Source organism: Thermobia domestica, chromosome 12 (assembly GCF_964235325.1).
Source record: "Thermobia domestica chromosome 12, izTheDome1.hap1.1, whole genome shotgun sequence".
Lineage (NCBI taxonomy): Eukaryota > Metazoa > Arthropoda > Insecta > Zygentoma > Lepismatidae > Thermobia > Thermobia domestica.
In genome coordinates, this window is record NC_137465.1 from 13,380,501 (window position 1) to 13,406,668 (window position 26,168).

Below are 26,168 nucleotides of genomic sequence, written 5' to 3' on the forward strand. Positions count from 1 at the left end.
CCGTAGCTCGTGATATGCTGCAACATATTAAAGCCTTAGAATAGTTGGGAAAGCGAATAATCCAGAAGTTACGTAACCCTATTGCGTTCATGGGAACGAAAACACAATAATTATAACTATGCTAAATTACTATAGACTACCAACTGCTCATTCAGAGAATTTATGAAGTTCACTTTATCGCAATAGTTTTATACAAACTAGATTTAGACTACGGATAATAGTTTTATACAAACTAGATAATCAATTATTATTATTATTATCATTATATTTGCAGTACAACCAAATAAAACGACATTAACTATTAGTTCTAATTAACTGAATTGAGCTGAAAATTAAATCTTGATCTTTAAAGATTAACTATTAATTTTATGCGTTCTGTACCTTTCTGAAGGAATAAAAGCTGGAATTGGTTTCAAGGCTGTTTCTGAGTGAATACTTTCTTCAAAATGATATTAAAAATTATAGAAAGATTTTCGAGACATTCGAGTCGAGTCGAGATTTTTAAGAGCCGTCTCGACTCGAAAATTCGAGTCGAGAAATACGTTTGTCTCGACTCGTCTCGAATTTTACAAAGTGTGTCTCGACTCGAATCTCGACTCGAATTCGAGTCGAGTCGAGTCGAGATTCGAGACATGTCTCGACTCGAGCGCATCCCTAGCCTACTTATAGCGGAAAAACAGAAAGAATCCAGAATTGTTGCATTTTTCTTACCTGAGTATATTATGAATGTTGTTTTACTTGTACGACTCCTAATATGACGTAAGTATTTTTTATTATGAGTATAGATATATAAAAATTCTCATGTAATAATAATAACACGCTACATTTACTGGAAAAATGGTACTCTACTCTGTCAAGAGAATTTCTCAAAAGATAGCCTATATATGTATAAACATAGCCATTAGCTGGATAACATGTCTTGAATATTCTAAGCAACCTAGTAGCGTCGGAATGGAATTCCTCTCTATACAGAATACTGTCATAACCATAGAATTTTATCTTTATTTTCTATCATAACAGATATTGCAATGGTAAGGAGGCGACCATATTCAATCTAATCTACTGGAAATGCATTTTTAAAAAGTTCCACATGGCTGCCTTTCACTAACATTTTCAAAACATGGAATTAGAAAAGAGAATGCGACAGTAAAACAGAGTATTATTGACTTTGTTCACAATGTATATATACAGTATTAAAGGTTGATGTAAAATATTATGTACCCTTTCACTAGAGATGCCCACAGTACTAGCAATCTCACGCACCTTCACTCGTCTATCATCCATGACCATATCATGGATTTTCTCAATGACGTAGCATATTCTCTGCTATCGAGAGAAGAAAATACCCAGAATTCTTGCACGATGTGACGTTACGTAGAAGAGAGTGTGAAGCAAATAGGTAGCAGGGGAATACAGTAATGGTGATTGACGCGTGAAAGTTATAATCTAATGCATTATTATTTGTATTGAACAGGGCCGTGCCGTGGTGTGCAAGCGGGGCGGCGACCCAGGGCGCCGAAATAAGAGAGACGAAAATTCGGGAGAGAAAAAAGGAAAAAAGATAGGAAAAAATGCTTGGAATATATGTATGGGGGCGCCGCCGTATACTCTGATTTTCTACGGCACGGCCCTGGCATTGAATAAAAATTATTGATAACTGTGCTGGTGATCAATGATCGAATTGGGAAAAGTCCAAATCTGACATCTATTATCGCTTTCCAAAAGATTTATTGATACAATCGGAGTGAGTTTCTTAGTGTAAACGTGCAGACAGAATTAACGTACCCAAAGTAAAGAAAGAGAGCCGTCCAGAAAGTACGGAACGATTCCGCATCGCGCACCCACGGCGCCGGCACAATACCAATGCGATCGTGTGCGCGGCAGGTAGGTCCTTCCTTCACTCTTGTGCAGTGTTCTTAGTTTGACGGAAATTTCCCTAATGTAGGGAAATTTCGTAGCTAAATTTAGCAAAAAGGGAAAAGGGAATTCTTTCGAGAAAACGAGAAAATCCAAGGAAATTCTCGCGTTGATTGATTGACCAACACAAATGCTTCAATTTTTCTTTGTTCTTTAGAAATAAACTAATTCAATGGCAATAATATGTAGCTATGTGTCTGTCTGTTCGTCTGTTTAAAGCAGCATAGTTTCTACCCACTGTTGGCTGGGTATGTTTCTATGTACTTTTTGTATTAAAAAAAGTAAAAAACAAAAAGAAGCGAATGAACAACAACAACAATAATAATAACAACAACATAAACGTGGTTGACACTTCCTTTAATACAGCCAACTTAATCTTATCACTTAGCTTTTCTCATAGGAATTGGACATTCAACAAACTAGGGAAAATTTGATAAGAAAAGGGAAAATTTTATGTCAGTCGAGGGAAATTTTCTTAAGGAAATCTACGAACACTTTCCTAGGGTGAGCCGAGTCTTAATACTGTGCCGTCGTTCTACTTGTTTTCGCAGCGATTGTAAATGGCGCTGCCAACCGAAAATCCCGCCAAATGGGAAATACGCAGCTTATTCATTTTCTGAACGCGCAAAAAGTTAAGCTTATTGAAATTTATAGGCAAATAAAGAATGTTTTGTGGTGATAGTGCAATGAACGAGTCATCGGTGAGGAAATAGTGCATTATGTTTAATCAAGGAAGGACCAGCACGCATCATGAAGATTGAAGTGAGAAGCCATCACTTGTTACGAAAGAACTGAAGGAAAAGTCGAAGAAACAATTCACGGAAACCGATGTGTCACTTTGAGGAATCTTTTCCACAAATTTCACGATCGCTCCTACATGAAGTAGTGACAGTGCGCCTTGGTTACTCAAGCAAGCAGTGAAAGGCCTGGCTCAAATATTTGGCATCGACATTGAAAAAACTGGTCCCACGTTACAACAAGTATCTTGACAACTATGACGATTATATAGAAAAGTAGAGTAAGGTCCTGTGGCTTTGTAAATAAAGCTTTGTGTTGATATCTTTTGCTTTTATTAAACCACACCAGAACGTTCTTTACTTTCTGGATGACCCTCATAGATAATGTTGGTAGGCTATTTGTTTTATTACATTTTAACTGGATGATATGAGGGGAACTTACAGCATGAACTTCTTGGACTACCTCTAACAAAGAAAGTACTTTCGCTCGAACGGGTGAATACACACAAAAAGGAAAGCATGTGTAATGTTAGCACCCTAGAAGCAAACAGTAATATTCGCTTTTCTGCAAGATGCTGTAAACGTCCGCAAGAGCAGGACAAAGTAGAGCACATACCATAATTACAGGGCGTCTATACTATCTGACCCCTGGCCATTTTCTGCAGAAAAGGGTGGGTGAATGGAAAAATAGCAAAACATGTATCCCATTATTTTAGGGGTACACATTTTGAATGAAAAAGTTGTGTCCCAGGGTCACCCGAAGGGTCTCAGACACGGTCCAACCAAAATTTTCAAATGGTAAGATGGGTAGGATCAAATATTAATATTGAAAAGGTATTTGGAAAGAAACAAGCTGAAGCAAGTCCCGAGTTTCTACGCTCACTCTGTACAAAAAGATAGACAGTCAAAATGTCAACACAGTTGTCATGAAACAGTCTATGACCACCATTTTGCATAGGGTGCGCATACAGACTTGGAACTTTTGTAGATTGTTTCTATTCACAATACCTTTCAAACAATATACTACTTCACCCACCTTACCATTTAAAAATTGTGAGGTGGACCCTGCCTGGGACCCTAAGGGGACTCCTGGGGCAATACGTTTTCATTCAGCATATGTGCTCCAAGAAATAAAGGGATACCTGTGCGCTGATGTTCCCATTCACTCAAACGTTTCCGCAAAAATGACCCGGGGTCAGACTTTATAGACACCCTGTGGACATGGTACCGGTACGTCATCTTGCGGACGTTTACAGCATCTTGCAGAAAAACGGACATCACTGTTTGCTTCCGGACTGCTAACATTACACATGCTTCCCTTTTTGTGCGTATTCACCCGTTCGAGCCCAAGTACTTTCCTTGTAAGTAAGAAAACTCTACCCTGAAGCAATTCCTACTTTTCACATATCAAATTGAATATGTTAACAACAGTTCAGTACAATGAACAAAACTGAATGAAATGTTGTTTTGTTTAACGTCCCACGATTATGCCCTTCAGGATAACTGAGATGGATAATTAGTAAAAGTGAATGATTGTGAAATTAAATTTTTGTGCTTTACCCACCGGGAATTAAACCCGGAACACGTGAACGAAAGGAATACGCGCTAGCCACTAAAACAGGGGAAGAGCGACAATAAAAAAAGATATGAACAAATAATTGATTTTTTTTCAAATATAAGAAAACCAAGAAGCTTGAGAGGATTATTTTTAATGAAAAATACGTATAAATAGCTAGAACCTCACTCCGTGTCAGTTTACGTCAACGCAACGTAAAATAAGTATTTCAGTGTAAGAAATTCGATATCCAGGGTCGCCTTAACGAATGAAACAGATAATTACTTACCCGAGGACCTCACCAGCAGAATTACGTGCAGGCTTATGCAATTTGAATACACTGAGAAAAATCTGTTATCCGGACAGCGGAATATTGGATAAATATACGGTTTCCTTATATTTACTACAAAAATCAGTACGGACCGTATGTTACCCATATTCTACATACGAACTGCCCTTTGATGTTATAACATGCCATTGCAGGATCTATGATATCTAACAGTCTTCCGTATATTACATACATATAAGTATGTTACATACGTCAGCTATATGTTGCATACGTCCATTTGTATGTGAGATTCTGACCGTCTATATACAGTTCTTTCGTTCGTACGGAAAGTATGTTTATTCGGAACACTTATACGGAAGGTATGTATAAAATATACTTTTTCAGTTATACGTTTGCTGTACGTTAACTCCAAAAAAAACTACAGGATTTACATGTAACCTACGTTTTTACGCACGACACATACGATTTATTTCTCAGTGTACATATATTCATAGATCCACTCTATTCATCCTATTGACACGTATCCAAGCAAAAAAAAAAAAAAAAAGTAATAGATTGCGAGTAACGGTTTCTCATACGGACGCAGCATCCCAAGAACAGGCCTCATTTCCGTTGTTATGTCTCTTCTGAAACCGGAAGTAGTAGACTCGTAATTTCCAATTTCAGTATTGAATTCCAAATAGTTTAAAATTCTTCTGTGGTTTCAAATTATGTAATTAAATTCACTTTGTTTAAATGCAAATCTGAAAATTTTTATATCGAAATCGAATTTAGTAATTTTCTTGGCATACTTACTTCAGCCGGAACCTGACTGATCTAAGACCTTCAATAGCAATAGAGGAATAATGACAGAAACACTGAGGGCATAGATTATGTCACTGGGTGGAATAGACTTAATTGTGAAGTTTTTGATCATTAGTAAACAATCCATGCAACAACAAACGGAAAAATGAGAAAGTACCTTTTGCTGTCGATAGATGGCACCATTACACAGGATGCTGGGAACAAGGCTAATATTTTGCTATTTAGTGCGCATTAAGGAAACAACATGGCCGTAACATTGTTGTCTATCGAGCAGCGTTCAAAATGTGAGCACCTTTCCTCTGTTACTAACAATGTACCAAAATTCCAGCCTATGATATTGGAAGAGTTTGGAACGCCAACAATCCACAGGGACACAAGCAGTTTGATGAAACTGACAGTGCTTTGAATGCCAAGCATCCTAGCCAACCGAGAACTGTGCGAACTGCTGAGACACAAGCACGTGTTGCTGCGGAACTGGCATAATCTCCTCACAAATGGAAGTCTACTCGCCGTTACTTTGACCTGCTGGATACTTCGAGAACAAGTCTAGGTAGAGTTTTGAGTGAATCGCCCAGAACTTCATAAGTAGCAGAACTTTTAGGGACTGTGGTTGCAGCAAGATGGAGCACTACGCCAAAACTGTTTGAGTGTTCTTGCATGAAGTTTCTTCTCAACCCTTGAGTGGCCAGCTGGATCACCCGAAATAACCTCACCTGACTTTTTTTCTTTGGGGCCACCTGAGACACAAAGTGTACGCTAATCTTATTGATTGTGAGTAACATCTGCATGAACTGATTCTTCAGGAGTTCAAAAATATTCCTATGAATATGTGTAGGAAGACATGCAAAATGTTTCCTGTGCATCTTCAAGCCTGTATTGACTTAAGTGGTTCCCAGATCGACCACTATGTTGAAAATCAGTTACCTATGTGTGTGTGATTCCACTTTTGTGACTAATCTAACAATTTTGTAATCATTTCCATAACCATTGCAACATGTTATACGTATATTTCTCAATAAAAAAAAAGTACGGGACAAAAATAGACGACCAAAACCGTTATTAATTTTAATGGCGTTTTTCTCGTTTATTTTTGTCCCGTATTTTAACATCTATTAAAAAATGTCTAATTGACTCTAGCCCACACAATATAATAAATATAACAATTAGCAATACACTATAGTTTTCCACGGGGCCCACGGTCAGACGTTCACCTCTGGTGCATGAGAACCTTGGTTCGATCCCAGCTAGCGGCAATTGAACTTTGTGGTGGACAAACAACATGTGCGTGTTTTTTTCGGTATTCTCTCATTCCCTCCCACCTTTCGCATTCCACCATTTGATTCATTCTTATCATCACACTCTCCTTTAGTCTAGCAAGCATAACCGTGGTCAAACTTAAAGATTTCACTACAATTTTTCAGTAATATTATGAATAGTTACAGTCAAAAAATATTGTAACGAAATCGCTGAATTTTTCATTTAACTTTTAACTAAAATATAAGAAGTGTTTTTTATAAATTTGACAGTATTTTGAGATAATTAGGCCTATAATTATAAAATCTTCCAATCAAAGAATATTTTGTTGTCAATAAAAAAAATACAGTTCTAGTCACAACTTTTGCAGATTACGGAAGTAGCTAAATTTTATCCAAAATATTCTTTGCATAACACGAAATCTCTATTTAGTCTTAACACCTCACGTGAGTCAGTAGGCAGAAATTACAATTGCAACACCATATAACGACTTTAAAAAATATTAAACCACCTTTTTTTTAATGGTTTATTCCCCTGTTTGATCTTGAATTCAGACTGCAGCTCATCTCTTAACCTCCAGAGAGATTTTACGATCTTTAAATTTAAACTTAACAGACTCACTCGCCGTCGTAAAATCGGGATCGAGTTCACTGATGAAGTTCTTTGCTTTCGTAGATCTTTTATGGACTCTTTCTTACTAATAACTCATACCATGCAATTTTATATTCTATATGCGCAGTTATATATATATATATATATATATATATATATATATATATATATATATGCAACCCTCTTTTTAGACTGTATTGCACTGAGACAAGAAGTTCAGGGCGGAGAAACAAATGTTTTAAATGCGTATATATGTCTTTATAGATTAAGTTTGGGAGTAAGATGATTTTTATTATTTCACTTTGACCGTACAACTTAGGGGAGAGGAAGAAGAAATATCTATCTGTCTACCTATCTATCTATATAAGTTATCGAAAATGACCGATATTGGTGTCGAATCCATAGTTTTCGGGGTCCTTGAGAGGAACAGTGACACTTCCGACACCGTTTAAGTCCAAATTCAGCATCTTAACTTTGGGGGAGGAATGAGATATATAAAAATGATCGAAAATGACAGATATTAGTGACGAACGCATAGTTTTCGGACTCCCCTGGACGAACAGTGACACTTCCGATGCCGTTTAAATCCACATTCATTCTCCACTACAGGGGATGGTGACATGTAAAAATAATTAAAAATGACCGATATTAGTATCGAACTCATAGTTTTTGGGATCCCTAATTTAACTGGTGACAGTTTCAGTGCCCTTTATGTCCAAAGTGAAACGTATTCTTTCCGTGCCAAAAATGTCCATTCTGCAAGTATTCTATAAAATATATTTACATTTGTAATTCGGAAGAGAGCAGAAATTCCATTTATTTTTTATTTATTCTTTAAGTATTTTTTATTTATTTTCCTATCTTACTCTTGATTTTGAACTGTAGTGTTTTGCCGAAATTATGAAGAAGAATGATAATGGCCACCGGGACTTGAACCCAATGCATTTGTTTGACAAGTGCACAGACCGTCATGCAAAATCAATCCCGACGGAATAGGCCGTTCCCCACCACCCCTAATAGCATTCCAGGCGTTTAATATCCTTAATCAAGCTTTCAGGGATAAGTCTATAGGCTTTCAAGGATAAGTTTGTAGGCTTGCAGAAGCTTGCATTTACACGGCTGTACACCTAACTAAGGCTATAGTAAACTTGCTGGTTAATGGATTGTAAGCTTGCTTCAGACTTCCCAATAATAAATAATGCTAGTCTTAAAAATTCCTTTAAATTTACACACCTGTTAAGCATGACTTAAATTTTATTAGTGATGAGCAAACGCAAGACCAAGACCGGGGTGGTCTTGGTCTTGCACATCCAGTCTTGGTCTTGGTGTTGGTCTTGGTCTTGCACACCCAGTCTTGGTCTTGGTCTTGGTCTTGCATGCAAGAGTCTTGTAAGTCTTGCATTTAAGAAATCTCAAGCTTTTCATAGGTAAATTTTACTATGGATATAAGAGATAATAAGCTCTACATTGCGCCAATAGTAACGAAAATACAATATATGTTTCTAAATGTAGTATAGTTTAACTTTGTATAAGTATGATGATAGTGTACGGCATAGGTGATAACCTTTATTTTTTTAATGGGTGCCGACGCTTCACTACTTATAAGATATGCCTAAATCACAACGTTTCGTAATCTGTTTATATCTTTTAACAGATCCAACACTCCGCTGGTTCCCAAACTGGGGAGGCTACCCCTGAGACGCATGAAAGAAAATAAAGACGTCACAGATTATTGAAATACCATGAATTGCAAAATTATTTTTACACTCTAAAGGCGTCAGATTTTTCTTTTCAACTACGATTAGCTAATCCTTGTATTAATCAATCTTAAATTAAATATTGAGATTTTGTTTCATGATTCCAATATGTACTCTATGGGGCATAAACATGGACATTACACAAAAGCAATTTAAAAAATTGCAGGTTTTCGAAATGTGGCCATGGAGAAAAAAAGGAGAGAATTAGCTGTGTTGAATGTGAAACGAATTAGAATGTATTAGAAATATTAGCAGTAGGGGGAAAAAAGAAGAAATTTAGATATTGTTAAGAGGAGGAAGAGGAACTGGTTAGGATATTGGCTGAGGAGGAACTGTATTATGAGGAACGTGCTAGAGGATATTGTGGAAAGAAAGAGGGGGGAGCGAAGGAGACTGTAGTTGAAGGAAGGTATTAAAATAGAAAATTGCTACGTCAGACGAAGAGACTAGCTGAGGACCACCGAACGTTGAACCTTCTCAGTTGCAGCAAGTAACCAGCAATATTGACCAAAAAAGAGAGAGAAAATTAAAATAATAATTATTATAATCAAACCTCTTAACATTTTAGAATAATTTGAGTGAAAACTGAAAATGATTCAAGTGTCTATGTCTGGTATAAACTCAATTTATATGAATACTTTCGACCTGTATTAGAAATACAAAGTAACGACATCAAACTCCAAATTATTTGAAGTCTCACTTGTGAATATGGATTACTAGCATTATTTATCCACTTCGTTGGATAAATGCCTTGTCTAGGCGATGTCTTGGTGTTGAATTGACACACAAGTAACACGCTAAAGTAGTAGTCGTTTTGTGTTGTTTCAACACCTTATTTTTTTGCTGTGTACGGGGCTGAATTTGAATTTAAACAGCTTCGGAAGTGTCACTGTTTAGCTCATGAAATCAAACTTGCGGTCACATGCACTAAGTTTCTGTCAATGCCATGAAAATGTTATTTCGATATTAATTTTATGAGCACACATTAAAAATTTCCAACGGATGGTTGAGTTTTGGAGCCAAGATCATACCCATGTAGTCGACACCTATGGTGTACGGTATTACCGATGTTAAATACTACATTTCCCTTTAGTTTTGGAAGAAGAACACCACTAATATGCTTTGAAATGAAATGAAGTATCTAGTTTAACGTCCCACGATTATACATCAAGGCTAAGGGAGATGGTGATGATGAAAAATAACTGAAATGGTGGAATGAGTAAAGTAGGAGGAAACAGAAAAACACCGAGAAAATCCATGCACACAGTGTTAGTCCACCAAAAAAGATCACATGGCACAAGATGACTCTGTGGAGTTTGAAAACGAGCAATATCTACGGAAATCGCGAACAACCAATTCAGAAAATTACATACTGTTGTTATGTGGTACAGAGGCAGATCGACTCACACGGATTGCATAGACTACTGGGAACACATTCACTCCAGCAGCTTTTTTACTGAAGCCAAGAAATCCATCTTCTTTTTTACATTCTATATAAAAAAATTCAAGTAGTGTCGGTACTTGTGCAAGACTCTTGCGCAAGAGTCTTGATCTTGGTCTTGGTCTTGGTCTTGCACCCCTTAGTCTTGGTCTTGGTCTTGCACCCCTTAGTCTTCGTCTTGGTCTTGGTCTTAGTCTTGGTCTTGCACCTCTTGATCTTCGTCTTGGCCTTGGACTTGGTCTTGGTCTTGCATCGGGATTCCTGATCTTGGTCTTGGTCTTGCATGCAAGACTCTTGCAAAAGCTGCAAGACCAAGGCTCTTGCGCTCATCACTAAATTTTATATTTGGCAAAGTCATAAACAGAAGTTAATCTCTAAAGTTAAGTTTATCAAGGGAAATTAAGGGCAACCTTAGAGTTATCGTAGGGACCTATCTCACCTCCAAGTACCTGAATTACCCAAGCATGCTATCGATTCTGGTTATCTTATCCTTGAATCACAATATCAACCAATAGGAATAATTTCTAAAAGTTTCAAAGGAAACATATGCCATCGATTCTGGTTATCTTACCCTTGAATCACAATATTAACCAAGGGCCATATGAGTGGAGAAGTTAACTAGAAGACATCATTTCCAACCAGGAATAAAAGTGGATCTGAAAAGGTACGGGGATGCATGATGTTACGCTGTCCCCCATACATATCTTTGTACATTGTATTTTTTTAGGAATTGGAGAGACGACAAAGATTTTTTTTTTTTTGGAAATAGGGCATTGACGTCCCTGCGTTTTCCCTCATTTTACCCCTGTTTCCAAGCAAATATATTGAGAAACTATCGTAGAAATTTGGTAATTTTAAGGTTAAATAACAGAGAACACAATTGCTATAAAAACATATATGCACCGAGAATGCAATGGGTCGATGAACTTTAGAATAAGCTAGTGTATTTAGTAACTAACAAATCGATCTCGCTAATAATTACAAATTAGAATAAACACGACATAGATTCTACCGAAATGCCATTTGGTTGTAAAATATCAAGTTAAAGAATAATCATAAAAGCAGGGCCGGCCTTAGGTGGTGCGGGGCCCAATTGGAAACATTTCGCGGGGCCCCAAGTTTACAACTAACTCCCACCAAGGTATGTAGAACCAATATATATATATATATAAGTTATATAGGTAACCAAGAAAGTTCTGTCGCTTTTGTGGAGGTTTGGCTCTCACACCATGAGTTGAATGCGAATGGAGATAAGGCGAAGGTCAGTTGTTCTTGTGCGAATATCCAACATACTACCTGGTTGTGGCAGTTCAATTACCGTGAATTTGCGTATGGACAGAGCAACCAGAGACCTCCACAGAGCGTCATAAGGATGTGTATGCTGTACGAGTTCAAACTAGGATCAAAGGCCGCTGTAGCGGAGCGGACGATGTGCCAGGCCTTTGGTGAGGGTGTCGTGAGTACACGGACAGTGCAACGGTGGTTTAATAAGCTTAAGGGAAGTCGAAACACTCGAAGACGCACTACATGCCGGAATACCAACATTTGTACAAAATTAAGATCTTCAGGCAGAAATTGAGGCGAACAGTGGCCAGACATGTGAGGAACTGGGACTACAGTTCAGTGTGAGTGGAGAAACCATTCAGCAGCACATCCATCAACGTGGGAAACACTCTAAGTTGGGTCAATGAGTCCCATATGATTTGACTCCGCAAGCAACGCGAGTAGACACCTGTGTTTCTTTGCTGTCTCGTCTGAGGAAGGAGCCATTTCTGGACAGGGTGTTGAGATGTGAAGCAAAGTGGGTCTTGTACGAAGCTCCACGGCACCGTCATCATTGGTTAGTACCCCATGAACCGGTTCCGAAACAGCTGAAACCAGCACTGCACCAGAAGAAGCTCCTTCTGTATATTTGGTGAACTGCTCGCGGCATTGTGCATCGGGAAATGCTACCCGCTGGTAAGGACATTAATGCAACTGTTTACTGTCAGCAGTTGATCCGTGTTGAAGAAAAACTCAAAACTCTAGAGCCAGCACTTCTGAATCGCAAAGGGGTCCTCCTATTAGAGAACAACGCTAAGCCCCACGTGGCTAGGATGACCTAGGGGACACCATTCTACACCTTGGATGGAGAAAATTATTGCATCCAACATACTTCCCGGACATTTGCATCGTCTGATTATCAGCTGTTCCATTCCTTGGACAATCGCTTTAGAGGACACCAGTTCAAATCCCTAGTAGTGGTGCAAAATGCACTTGATACCTTTTACACTTCACGGCCCACCAAGCTCTACCGCGATGGAATCCATGGCCTTCCAAAACGTTGGCAGAAGGTCGTCGATGATGATGGGGACTATTTTTGATCTTCTAGGTACGTCTTAGGTGACATATCGATGTTCGAAGGTGGTGGGTGAAAAAGTGACAGAACTTTCTTGGTTAACTTTATATATATATTGCGTTCTTCCTGTTGGTCTAATGGTTGTATCCATTTCCCTTTATAACGTTTTTCCATCTGCAAAATGTTCTGGTGAAAATGTTCACCCTGTTCATTGGTTATAGCAGCTAATTTTTCAGAGAAATAACTCAAATGAAAATAGAGATAGTGAATGAATTTTAAAATACATATTTCACACTCGCAATTTTTCAAGAAGGTTTTGTACCAGTATTTAATAGTTATGTTCTATAACAAATAAACCTATCGATGTTTCCTGATCAAACTTGGCAGAGAAGTGTGGAATATCAAGAAACGAGCGTAAGTAAAATTTAAAGTGTTTCCGTTAATAAAGACGGCCGCAGTGTCCAAAAACGTGATTGATTAGAATAAGCCATAATGTGTTTCAAGTTTGAAAATTCCATTTTATTTGTAAAACGTGTAAAGGGATGAAAAACAAAAGCACATTAACCGACACTAGGAGGAAGAAGACATCTATTTGAGGGTATGCTTATCATGGCCGCCATCTTGAAGTCGGCCATCTTCTATCTCGCTCCACTTTTTTAAATAGGAAGGAGATAAGGTAATATGAAATTCGGCTAGAATTTTACGAGAAATACAAAGGTGAAGTCTATGTTTCCATAATTTTATATTTGTAAGACATAATGAAATGCAGATTGATATGAATTCGTTTGTTCAAAGATTTCTTAACAGCTGTATCTTCTTGAAAATAATAATTTAAGTCAGGAAAACGTAATGTACGCTTGTGAGAACATCCTAGGGAGCTACTTATAAAAGGTATAATCAGCTTGAAATCGTTATCGACTGCAGACGAATTGAAGTGGTGATGAGACGATCACAAACCTTAAGCAACTGATGGAAGATGGATGACATACTTTCCATTGGATTATTCGAGTTAGAAGACAAACCTTCATAAGTAGCCACCTATTCAATACGCACTAGTATACATTCGGTTTTCCTGACTTGATAAAAAAAATACTTCCACGGGATTTTTCGCAGTAGAGAGCAAAGTTTGTCCTCTGGGTTTGTATTTTTAATATAGCTATAATAGGAGAAAGGCTATGCAAAGAAGTTGCACTGAGGCTGATTTATTTGATACCAAGTAGGCATTCAAGGTTGTATCACATGACATAATTAGTAAGAGCGCCAGCAACTTTTAGCCTACTTCGTGATCAAATAAAAGAGGGTGTGCACCCAGAATAATGATATACATTTTTACGCAAACTCAAAGAAAACAATATTTTTACGCCCAGGGGTGTGTGTAAGGAAATTTTGGCGAATGTTAGAATACTTCCTTGACAATACTTGTTTGGGTATGCAGAATAGTCCCTTGACAAAATATTTACTTTTATAAAAAAAAATGTAAATGTAAAAAAATACAGAAACTACTGGAGCATTAAATTCAGAAAATATTTGCTTATGCTCAGAAACGTAATACAAACTATTTCTTTAGACCCCTACTTGTTAGGGAGAGGTAATACACTCCATTGTGAAGTCTATGGATGTATCTGTATGGCAATATGTTGTTATGTGTACTTGACAACCGTGAGTAGTAGAGCCATGTTAACGGTACCATAGCCACTTAGCGGGGGCCCCGCGAACAAAACGGCATGTGTTAATTACATGTATTAGGACCAAAATTTAGTCATAGGGACCACTTCGTTTCTCTGGGGCCTAATATGCTGTTAAAACGGCACCGGACAGTAGAGTAGACTGAACAGTAGAATAGACGGCACTAGCGCGGGGCCCCCTTAGGCGCGGGGCCCGATTGGGAGCAATCGGTCCAATCGGCTTAAGGCCGGCCCTGCATAAAAGTATTAATGAATACCCAAATTGGAAATCTGACCAAAAGAACTTACCTGAGGAATTCTCCATGTGGTTAAACGGCAGTCCTCAGAAATCTGTAAAAAATAAAATTTTGATTTACTTCTAGTAATAAACAAAACTAATTAACATTTATTATAATTCTTATTTATTAAGCATAAATGCAATTACAGTATAACCAACTGTCAAATATTACATACCTAATAGTTTCAGAACGTGTAAAATATTTCCTTTTATTTTTAAGGAGTTACGTTACAATTTTCCCTTTTTTCTCTATCTAAAGGATAATGTCCTCTGTAATCAGACTGCACTAAACTTATTTTCAGTGGCGTCTTTAGGGGGGGCTTCCGGGCTTAAGCCCTCCCAGAAATCTTACTTACTATAGTAAAGTATATGAAATATCTTGCAGAATTTCCACATTTTCAGGCAAAGCCCCCCCCCCGAAAGTTAGCAAAGCCCTCCCCGAAACAAAATCGTAAATACGCCACTACTTATTTTATATAAATCTCTTTCGATAGCACTCTATAATAAAAGCTTGCATGGACGGGTTAATATCTTTGTATGTTAAATTATTGCTCATTAATATATTGAATAAGTATATTTTGGCCTTAGCTATTACAATTGTTACAATGTCGCACGGACGTCTTAACACTAGGATCGTACCTCTCCAATTGACTTATTGGACTCTTTTCCACGATCAGAGTATCCAACTACAATATAATACCACCAATTCAATTCTCTGTTTTTCTTTTAGAAAGTACGTAAGTCAATTGATCTTAACAAAATCTTAAACACTACCACGTTTATCAAAACTCTTTTTTATGTTTACCCTGTCCATCCGAAAGGCAAAAGAATCTCAAAAGCTGCTTGGGAAATCATCAGCAAATTTGATGAAAATGAAGAGGATACAGAGTTCTTTTCGGAGCCGATACTCAAACCAGGAGTGGTAAAAATCAACTATTTACGGTTTTAAGATCGATTGCCTTAGATTCACCAAATAATAAAGCAAGGAATTCGTGTTATTTTTCAGTTCAAAATCTCTTGAGTGAATTCTGTCATGGAATTTTAAGCTTAAAATACATAAAACTATAATGATGCTTGTTGTTCTGTATGGTTGCGAAACATGGTCACATAGCCACAATGCTCCCTTAGCGTTCTGTGAATGTGGACTATCTCCTCTCTCAACCACGTATTCAAACCGGAATTTTTAGAGATAGACCTCTTCCGGTTTTAATGATGATTGTTATAAAGTGGCCACTGTAACAAATAGTAAGAAATGGTTTTCTGTAATTAATTGAGCGTCAGAAGAATATATTCCATCTCCACCCTAATATCTCTACTGAATCCGGAAGTAGTATACATTTACCGTTACTTCCGGTGTAAACAATAAATAAGAAAATATTGTATTATCCAAATCAAACTCCCTCAAATGTTGTACACGTGATACTGCTTCTTATTAAGTTCGTCCCACGTAGCGTAGTCGCTAACTCTCTCTTCTTCGATGCGAGTGGCCCCAGCTTCGATTCCCGGTGAAGGCACTCGATCGAAAAAGTGTAAAAATCTTTTTCAGTCCAGCCATCCTGAATGAGATTTTCCTGGATTCTCCTCATTCACACCAGGTAAATGCCGGAGTGGTACCTAACACACAGGTCTCAGGTCGCTTCCTTCCTTCCCTTTCCCCGGATAGTGTGCTCCACGAGGGACGTCCTCTCTCAAAACGTGACGGGCTAACATGGTCATAGGTGCCGAAAGCCCAAAAATCTAAATCCTAAAATCCTTATTAAATTCGTGAATGCAAAGCCGAAGTCTTTCCTCCAGGAAATATCAGTTGAGCATAAGGTTGCAAGATTTGGGATTTCCCCATAAGTAAGTTTTAAGTTGTTTTATTTTCCTTTAAGATATGCAAAGCCTTCATTAAAATACAAATATAAAGTCAACAAAGATTTCTGTAATATACTTGGCCGGTAGGATTTGAGTTCAGCGTACCTTTCAGAACAGAGGCTACATGAGACTACGATCTACAACTTAGCGTGGGATCCGAAGAACGTGAGCTCCACTTTTCGTTTTTAAAGTGTTGTAATTATTATTAATGAAATTGCTTTACTTTGCAATTAAAATAATTGTACCTTAGTACTATGTTAAAGCATATATCGTTTGTCATATGTAAATTCCCAATACCATATATTTTCCTTTTTAAAAAATCGTAAAATCCTTCTTCTTTCTTAAAAACCTGGTAACCCTAGTGCGGTAGGAGCTGCTATTTGAAATATATAAACCTACTTAAATGGATTTAAAACAATTTTAATTTCGAAATTTGTGCATTTTACATGATCTTTTAAATCTTTTTCACTATTAATATATGATTATACTCCATTACTTCTGGAATATGTATTTAGTCTTTATACACTGGTCTCCAAAACAAGCATAATACGAGAAGTTGTGTAATGCGCCGTATATCAGCCAAAGACGAAAAAAGTCCTTGTAATTTTTAATGAAATTAGCGGATTGTAAAGTTTAGTTTCAAAGCATTTAGTTGCTTGGTTAGTTTTTGCTGTTCAATTTACATTACACGCTCCAGTTGGTATCCTTGTACAGACACGAAACGTAGGACTGGTTTAGAATTGTTTGTCCACAAAGGGTGTTCTTGTGTCTTTAAAGATAAGACATGCATCGTGCAATTATGCGAAAAAAATACCAGTATTAGGTAGTTAGTACAAGCTACTGTTATTTAATCAAATCCTTGTCAGGGCAGGGCAAAGTAGGATAAGCAGCTCAGTAGCAAGGGCATGCCATCTGTAGCAGTGTTCATTCTTTGAGGGAAATTACTCTAATTAAGGGACATTTCGGAGGTAAATTTAGTAAAATAGGAAAAAAAGAGAATTTTTCCATAAAACGTGAAAATCCAATGAGAGTCTCGTGATGACTGATTGATCAATATAAATGCTTAAAATTTTCTTTTTTCTCCAGAAACAAACCAATACAATGGCAAAAGTTTGTCTGTGTATGTTCGAAGTAGAATAATTTCTATCCATTGTTGACTGGGTGTACTTGAGGGTATTTTTTTTTTGTAAAAAAGTGAATGAAAAAGTAAACATAATAGATGCAAAAAATGAACAAAACAAATGTGGTTGGTACTTCTTTTAATAGACCTATAGCTAAATTAATCTTATCATGTAAATTTTATTATAGGAATTAAACATTCAATAAACTGGGGAAAATTTGATAAGAAAAGGGAAATTTTGTATCAGTCGAGGGAAATTTTCGAAAGAAAACCTACAAACACTGATCCGTAGAGCGCAGGTGCATTAGCAAATGTGGGTATGGGCATAAAGGAAGATTTATTTATTTCAACATTTGCTAATATTACTGTTTGTTCCCATGATTGAAATTAGTACAATTCTCTGCATCGGCGTATGAATACCAAATGCAACGGGCTTTGAAAAGTTAACCCAATTTTTCTTTCTCACAGATAATGTAACTGTCAGTTAAATTCAGGGGCGAATCCAGGACGGATTCTGGGGGGGGGACGGTCGGTTGTAATACTGCTACTTAGAGCTACTTTTAAGAGCTCTAAACTCTGGGATGGGTTTTATTTACATATAAAATAAGAAAGTTTCCTCTTCGGGGGGCAATTGCCCCAAGTCCCCAACCTGGATCCGCCCCTGGTTAAATTTAGTATAAAATAAACATTTGCCCCTATAAAGTTAATATACGTAGATAGCTCTAATTCTCATGATTTTCGTTTTCACACAAATCTAACTATATAGCTTGCTTGTAAATTTCGTGAAGGTGAATCAGGCCCGCAACCATCCACAGTTTTGGTGGCCATGAATATGTTAAGGGGGCCAATTATTAAAAATTCTCTTGCACATGTCTAAATTGTGTTTTTTGTGTTGAGGCCTGGAGGGGCCACGAAAAGTTAAGGGGAAGCCAGGGCCCCCTAGCCCCCCTCTAATTGCGGGGCTGAGGTGAATGTTCTTGTCTTGTATAAAACTGTTTGCTGCTATACGTACACATACTATTCTTCGTTTTTAGAAGCAGTTTCAAAGAACTTTTTATTGCTCACAAATTCTTGTTGACTTGTGACATTCACGAATGCAGTGCGATTTTTTGTCCTCAGCTTTTTAAGTGTATGTAGAGTTTAGTTTCGTACCTTAATTATTTCACGAGAATACAGTTTGTATCAAAAAGGACTTTAGAGTTTTGAAAACTCGTATTAATTTATTCATTTATCTTACAAACATGGTTTGGTGTTATTTTGTAGCAAAATACATCAAGTTTTGACTCACGTAGTACACTAGTTAAGAAACAAGCCACCGCAAGCGCTAGCGGCAGTTGCAGCAAAGATGGCTGCCTTTACTCTTCAAGAGCGTGCTAGTTGTGTGTTTTGGTTTGAAGAATCCAAGTCTGCGACAACTGTGCAACGTAATTTTCTTTAAAAAATATGGTAAAGATCCTCCCAGTAGGCCTACTATGTATCAGTGGCGTAAGTGTTTTATTAAAACTGGATGTTCAGTAAGACACAACAAATCTTCAGGTCGTGCCCGTACGTCTGTAGACGTTGTAGAGCCAGTGAGACAAAGCTTTGTGAATAGTGCTACAAAATCAAGCCGTTGTGCTTCTGGACAATTGGGTGTTCCCCACATGACATTAGTAGCGGATCTAGCCCTGGGCCGAGGGGTGCCTAGGCCCCCCAGTTTTTTGAGGGACATAAATAATTTAAGCTAGTATTTATTTTTTTTTGAAGTTTATAATAAACTCATGATACTTATCATAATCTGGGTTATGGCTGGGCCCCCCAGTTTTTACCTTATAGATCCGCCACTACATGGCAATTTAGCGGGTGTTGAGAAAACGGTTACATCTCAAACCATACAAATTACAAATGGCGCAACAATTAAATGACTCTGATAAAATTGGTCGTAAGGAATTTTGTGTGGAATTGCTACAAGAAATCGAGTTGAGATGGGATGTGTCCGGCATCACCAATCAAAGCCACATTAAATATCTTTAGGTATAAGGTAAGAAACATGATGTATTATGCTAAAAAATGACACCAAAACCATATCTGTAAGATAAATAAATAAATCAATATAAGTTTTCAAAGTTGTGAAGTTCTTTTCGATACACCCTGTATTTGTATGGTAAGAACATTAATAACTAAACATGTTATGATTCAAGAATTTTTTGTGTAAATAAGGGAGAAATGTAACCACTAATATCGATCTTTTTTTGTTGGAGCAGAGCCAAGTAAAACTTTGAAGGAAGTCAATATTAGACGATGCTAACTGAAGCTCAAAACGCAGATAAAGAAAGAAGGTTTCTCTCTAAGGGTTTTATACTTTTATTCGACAAACCGTCTGCATGTTTCCACACACTTGAGTGAGATAACTTAATCTTTCCACGAACACCAATCCGTGTGGAAACGAGCAACTTTACAAATAGTACGTATACATGCCTTTATGTTACTACAATTGAATGCGTGTCACCATTAGGTAAAACGGGGACACGGTGGCTCAGGGCAGAGCACTTACCTCTGGAGCCTGGAATTCCTGGTTCGATCTCCGGCTAACTAAGTTGGTGGTGGACAACATCATGTTCGTAGGTTTTCTCTCGGTATTTCCGTTTTCTCCTACATTCTCATTCCATCAATTCTTCCATTCACTTACCTTGGTCATCCGTTCCTCTTATAATAAAGGGTATAATCGTGTCCTAGTAGCAGAGACTACGTGCAAACCGCTTGCTGAAAGCTTGCACTGAAAGTCGGCAAGCTTGCATCCGGCTTGATTGGAAAACGTGTAAACATGCCGCAAGCTTGATTTCAGTAACGAAGTTACATGGCGGCAACCCTGCATTCCTTGTTCTATTCAAGCTTGACGCAAGCGTTTTACGCTTGGCGGCAAGTCAATATCCAATGAACGGCCATTCAAGGTATGACGCTCTGTGAAAGAGCTAAAGTATCGCTTGCATGTACAACAAAAGATAGAATGTATGAAAAAACACGTTGAAACAGCAAACATAGAAACCCAAAAGCCAAGCACGCGTCAATTGGCCGAAAGCTTTCTTGCTACTTGGGTGGACGTTAAGCTGAAGATAGCTTTCCATTTTTACCGGTATGTGAAACAGGGGCGGTGATCGGGGCGATTGCCCCCCAGAAGAGGAAACTTCTTATTTTATATATAAATATAACCCATCCCGGAGTATGAAACTCTAAGTAGCAGTATTACAACCCATCGCTCTCTCCCAGAAGTCCGTCCTGGATCCACCCCTGATGTAAAAGCAAACAACAATGAAAAGAATCTGCTACTTAACAGGATACTAGATAAATAACACTGCCTTGTCTTTTATATTAACTAATTTTTTAGCAAAATTAAGCACATAGCAAACCTGAGATGTCATTCGTCCCTTGGCTCGACTTCTAATTAATACCATCTTTTCTCTGAAAAAGAGTGAAAACTTCCAAAAGACTTCAAACTATATTTGTTAAATAATATTTATGACAATGAAAATTGCCACGAAACAAAAGCATGTGATTTCTATGGATTTCAGCCCCTTGATGATAGTGAAAACCGTTTTTCCTTATTACCCGAACTTCATTCGTTCGTGTTCCTTGTATTCAGCGATGTGTAGGAATTCTGTTAGGTTACGTTAGGTTCGATTAGGTTAGAAACACGAAACCTTTTCTGTTATGCGAATTATAAGCTTACGCATAAATATCAAAGATATCCCTTTTCCTTGCTCGTTAAATAGTACTTAGTAAGAGTTGTGTTTTGGAATTAGATTTTATTTCTAGACTGTAGGCATCGCTGGCCATATTAGCCAGTCACCTATGAAGAATGACGTTCCTTGGCGATTGGGGACGGAAAAAGTAATGTTGTAGGAAGGAAGCGACCTGGGTCCGGACATTTGCCTAATGTTTATGAGGAAAATCCCGGGAAACGTCACTCAGGATGCCCAATCTGAAAAGGGTTCTACATTTTTCCACGAGAAATCGAACCCGGGATTATTCCCAAGAGAAGGGTTGTATTTTGAGTAGAGTAGAAGGTGGATTAGGGTAAGTTTTTGGAAACCACAAAACTGCTTCCACTTTGTCCCGATACTTAAGAGACTGGTTTCCTGGAATCCACCTATCTTTTCCATTTTCCGTACCATAGTTGTGGAATGAACTTCCAGAATACATAATACCCTGCTATTTCGTTTAACAAAACTATTGGAACTCTCAAGTAAATGAAAACACACACTTCCATACCAAAATGTGGAATCTGCAAAGCAAGTATTCTCTTCTGATTCTCTGCAGTTTCGCATTCTGATTCTCTTGCAGTTTCAAACCCACAATGGAATGGACACTGGAAGATGAAACAGAAGATGTAGTGACGAATCAACAGATCAAGAAATTTTGATTAAACGCCATCTACATCACAGCCCTAACATCTATTGTCTGCGGCAGAATTGATCGATCTTGAAACAGATCTAAATCTTTGAAAAATTCAAGTAAAATTACTTGGATCCCGTCTGAAAGAAAGAGGACCTGCTACAACCAGACAATAGGCCTAGTATATCGTTCTGTTAAACCACAGCATAGTGTTACACCATTTTTCTCAATAACAAGTAGTCTGCTATATTGGAATGACATAAGTGGGCTACTTACAGAATTTGAAATGACTCAAAATCTGGGAGAATGATATATGTTTATAGATTCCTCTATAACTAGCATGAAAGCTCTTTCTTTGCATAATGGTAAAGAGAAATCTTCTATACCAGTGTCCCATTCCGGCTAGGCTAAAGGAGATAAGAAATGAATGCAATGTTGTAATGAATAAAGTGGGAGGAAACGCGAGACCCCGAGAAAACACACGAACATAGTGTTTGTAAACCACAAACCTCTCTTCGCGCTAGCTGGCATCGAACCAGGGACCTCATGCACCATAGCTGAACGCTCTACCATTGAGCCACCGTGCCGTTGCACATACTATTTAGTATGTAGTAATAGTAGTGGCATAAATTCCGTTAATTTCCGTCACAAATTAGGTTAGGTTACTTTAAATTCTGTTTGGTTTACCATTGTATACACAATCGCGCTGGACGTTAATTGACTGCCATGAGCATCATATGTGGTGCTCACCTTATTTCTCTGTGGGGCTATGAGCACCATATATGATGCTCATGCTTGATATCACAAATTACTAACCTATTCAGGTTCTTGAGCATCATATATGATGCTCATTGTCAGAAATTACTGACGTGAGATCATGAGCATGACATATGGTGCTCGGCTCCCGTTGGTACATTTTCAGGAGACGCAAAATATCGCGACAAAAATGTGACATCACTATCCATAATCGAGCCAAAGGTAAGAAGAAATTTATGGCCTTTTGGGACCAGTACTCTCAAATCACCTTGGCAGTCAACCTGTTAAAGGGAAAAAAAACATAAAATGAAATGAAATCTCTTAAGATGATGATGAGAAATGAATGAAATGGTGGAAAGAAGAAAGTGGGAGGAAACAGGAGAAACCCGAGAAAACCCACGCCTTAAAACAATTAAGAATAAAAGTAGTTACTTTAGTTGCCTTAAAACTCTTTTCTGTGTTTCTGCCTTAAAACTCTATACTAAAACAGCTTCTTTGAGAATAAGCATATTCTAATTGATTCCAAACAGAAGTACGGAATAGTAATATTATATGGTACACTATACAATATCTCCTCTATTATGAAGATGCGTTTACAGAATTGATAAATGTCAACGAACTTGAAAGATTTTTCTCTTGTTCTACCAGGGGCGGATCCAGGGGGGGGGGGGCAATCGCCCCCTCCAGAAGAGGAAACTTTCTTACTTTATATATATAAATAAAATCTATCCCAGAGTTTGGAGCCCTTAAAAGTTGCATTATGACAACCCACCGCACCTGCATTATGACACCAGAAGTCGGTCCTGGATCCGCCCCTGTGTTCTACTAACTGTAGCTATGCTTTAGAGCACGCAGCCATCTACAATTCTTTACTACAAAACATATTTGTTTCACGAGGTGATAAACCAGATTTGGGCATGCTCAATTATTATAATTCTCGTGTTTCTTTCACGACCAACAGTTTTCATTGCCACAGCTATCAGTAATAATATTTCTGCAATTTCCGCTATGAATTTTTATTGTTGTGTTGATGCTAATATTTTTTATGCTGTATGAAATAAAAAAAACAAGACAGAACAGTGTTTGTCTGACGTCATAGCAATAAACTAAGTCAATAACATACTTGGTAAACTGCCATCTATTTAAGCCATTCTTACGATTTGCCCGTTTTATTTATTCCAGGTGCAAATGTTAATAGGTATTTTCGTTTTAAAACACTACAGTATATTTCGTTGTCGGTTGGATTGTAATCCAGCATCCCTTTGAGCCAGTGGTGATCTTAGATTATTTCTCCTTAAGGGAGGGGGGAGCGGAGGAGATTTCAATACACAGGGCTTAATGTAGTACTGCGGAAGTACTGGTAGTAACCTTTATTGATCATGGGTGGAGATATGCCTCTGGACGAATTTCGTAGGCGAAAGTCGTTTGGTATCGGACAGCGGGCGGTATTGGACAAAAGCAGTTTTCGTTATTTTCCGCTTAAAGCGGCACCTGTCAAGCATACAGTGAGTTGATCAGAATGAACTAGCCAAGCCCGCGAAATAGTGGATTTGTCCGATGAACGGTGTGTCTCGTGCTTCAAGATTTTTCTATTTTTGCGAGTGATCAGGTGCACGGAGATAGATTTTTGTGGCTGCAACTTATCACAAAGTAAATTGATATATTATTCCTATCACAGCATTTACTAGGGCGTATATATTATAGTTTAGGCGTATAGTTGCATTCGTGTTGTTACAAGCCGGTACGCGAGCCATTCATAATTTGCAAGGTATCGGACAAACTGGAATAAGGTGGTATCGGACAAAACATTGGTAAATAAATTTGCCGCTTTTTAAAAATGGTTTCTGACTTTTTCAGGAAACCATGGGGAAAATACGTTGCAATTGAGAAGAATAAAAAATGAAGCTGGCCATGGACAAAGTTATTTCCGAAGAAGTACGTGCGGTGAGTGCTAGATATAGTGTTCCTAAGAGTACATTAGGAGATCGTGTCGAAATACTGTTGCAAGGGAAAGAGGCAACAGCTAAGCCTCGCTGCTCGGATAACAAAAGCCCATTTAGTAGAACGGTTCGTCGTGACCAAGATGAAATACTATACAATCATGTAAAGGCTTTGTATTAATTAGTCTAATGCCACTAAAAAACCCAGAATTTTCAAAACTAGCTTACAAACTCGCTGAGAAACTAAACGTCATAATTCTGTGGACAGCCATTTGATGAAGGTTGGATACAGCACAATACAGGTAAAGACTGGGTCCAACATCTTTATAGGTACGTGGGAAAGTGTGGCCATTAGTCCACACGATAACTCTTAAGCGAAAGATAATTTTTCAATAGCGACTTTTGGGTTATTTCCCAAGGTGAAAATGCTACTAAAAGGGATCCGATTTGAGTCAAGAGAAGACATCATGTGCAATGCGACGGCACGGTTGTTCACCATTCCAAAAACTGCGTTCCAGAAGTCTTTCAAACAATGGCGGGAGCGGTAGGGGAAGTGTGTGCATTACCAAGGAGACTACTTTGAATGTGATTAATGTTTCGGATTTCCAAATCAATAAATCCTTTTTTGACGACCAAAGATTCGATACTTTTTGAACATATCTCATATGCTGTATATATATACTGTTAGATTACAACTATTGTTGTTTGTCTCTTAACGGCTACACACATGCTTAATAACAGTGACACATTTGCACCTACCAGTAAAACCAAGGATGTTATAAATAGAGGATCTGCCCATATGTATCTTTAGTGTTGTAAAAAAACGTTTTTTTTCTGTGAAGTTTTTTTTCAATAAAAAAAACCGTTCTTTTTCATGTTTTTTTTTCAAATGTCTGTTTTTTTTTCTGGCAACTATTATTTATTGATTTACGTCGCAGATTATTGAAATAATCGACAGAACTTGAGTCGAAGCCCTCGTAACTTACAAATCTTTTGTTTATTTGCACCTATATACTAGCAAAATTGTGTGATTATTCCTTTCGGCCCCAGGTCATTTTTGGCGTTTTCCTACATTTCCAGTTAGTGACTTATTGCTCAAAAACAATTCATTCGATTGATATGGTTAAGGCCTTGTTTTTTAGAAAATGGAAGTGGCTATCTTTTGGTGTAAGTTGCATTGCAGTGTTGCCAATGGGTGGGAAATTATTGAGGGAAATGTAGGGGTGAAAATTTACAAAAAATTCCCTAACCGAATTTCAAAATTTTTTGTATCTAGTACCACTGCTGCTATATGGGTTCAAGTCGCCTAAAAAAAATCTTTGGTGTGTTGACAAGGTACAGTGAAATCCTGAAGTCGCTTACTTCCATTCAAAGAGAGAAAGAAAAAATTCTGTCATACACATGAAATTTTGACACTTTTTACGCCTCACAAGCAAAAATCAAATATGCCGGGGCTAC

At 37.7% G+C, this 26,168-nt stretch overlaps 1 long non-coding RNA gene across 1 annotated transcript in view; it reads right to left on the reverse strand.

The window, feature by feature from the left end:
• LOC145665684 (uncharacterized) overlaps positions 1 to 26,168 on the reverse strand; it is a 556,781-nt gene that overhangs the window by 368,772 nt on the left and 161,841 nt on the right. The window contains exon 2 of the long non-coding RNA XR_014127592.1: positions 14,678 to 14,719. This is a non-coding gene — a long non-coding RNA (uncharacterized LOC145665684). The remainder of the gene's footprint in view (positions 1 to 14,677; positions 14,720 to 26,168) is intronic.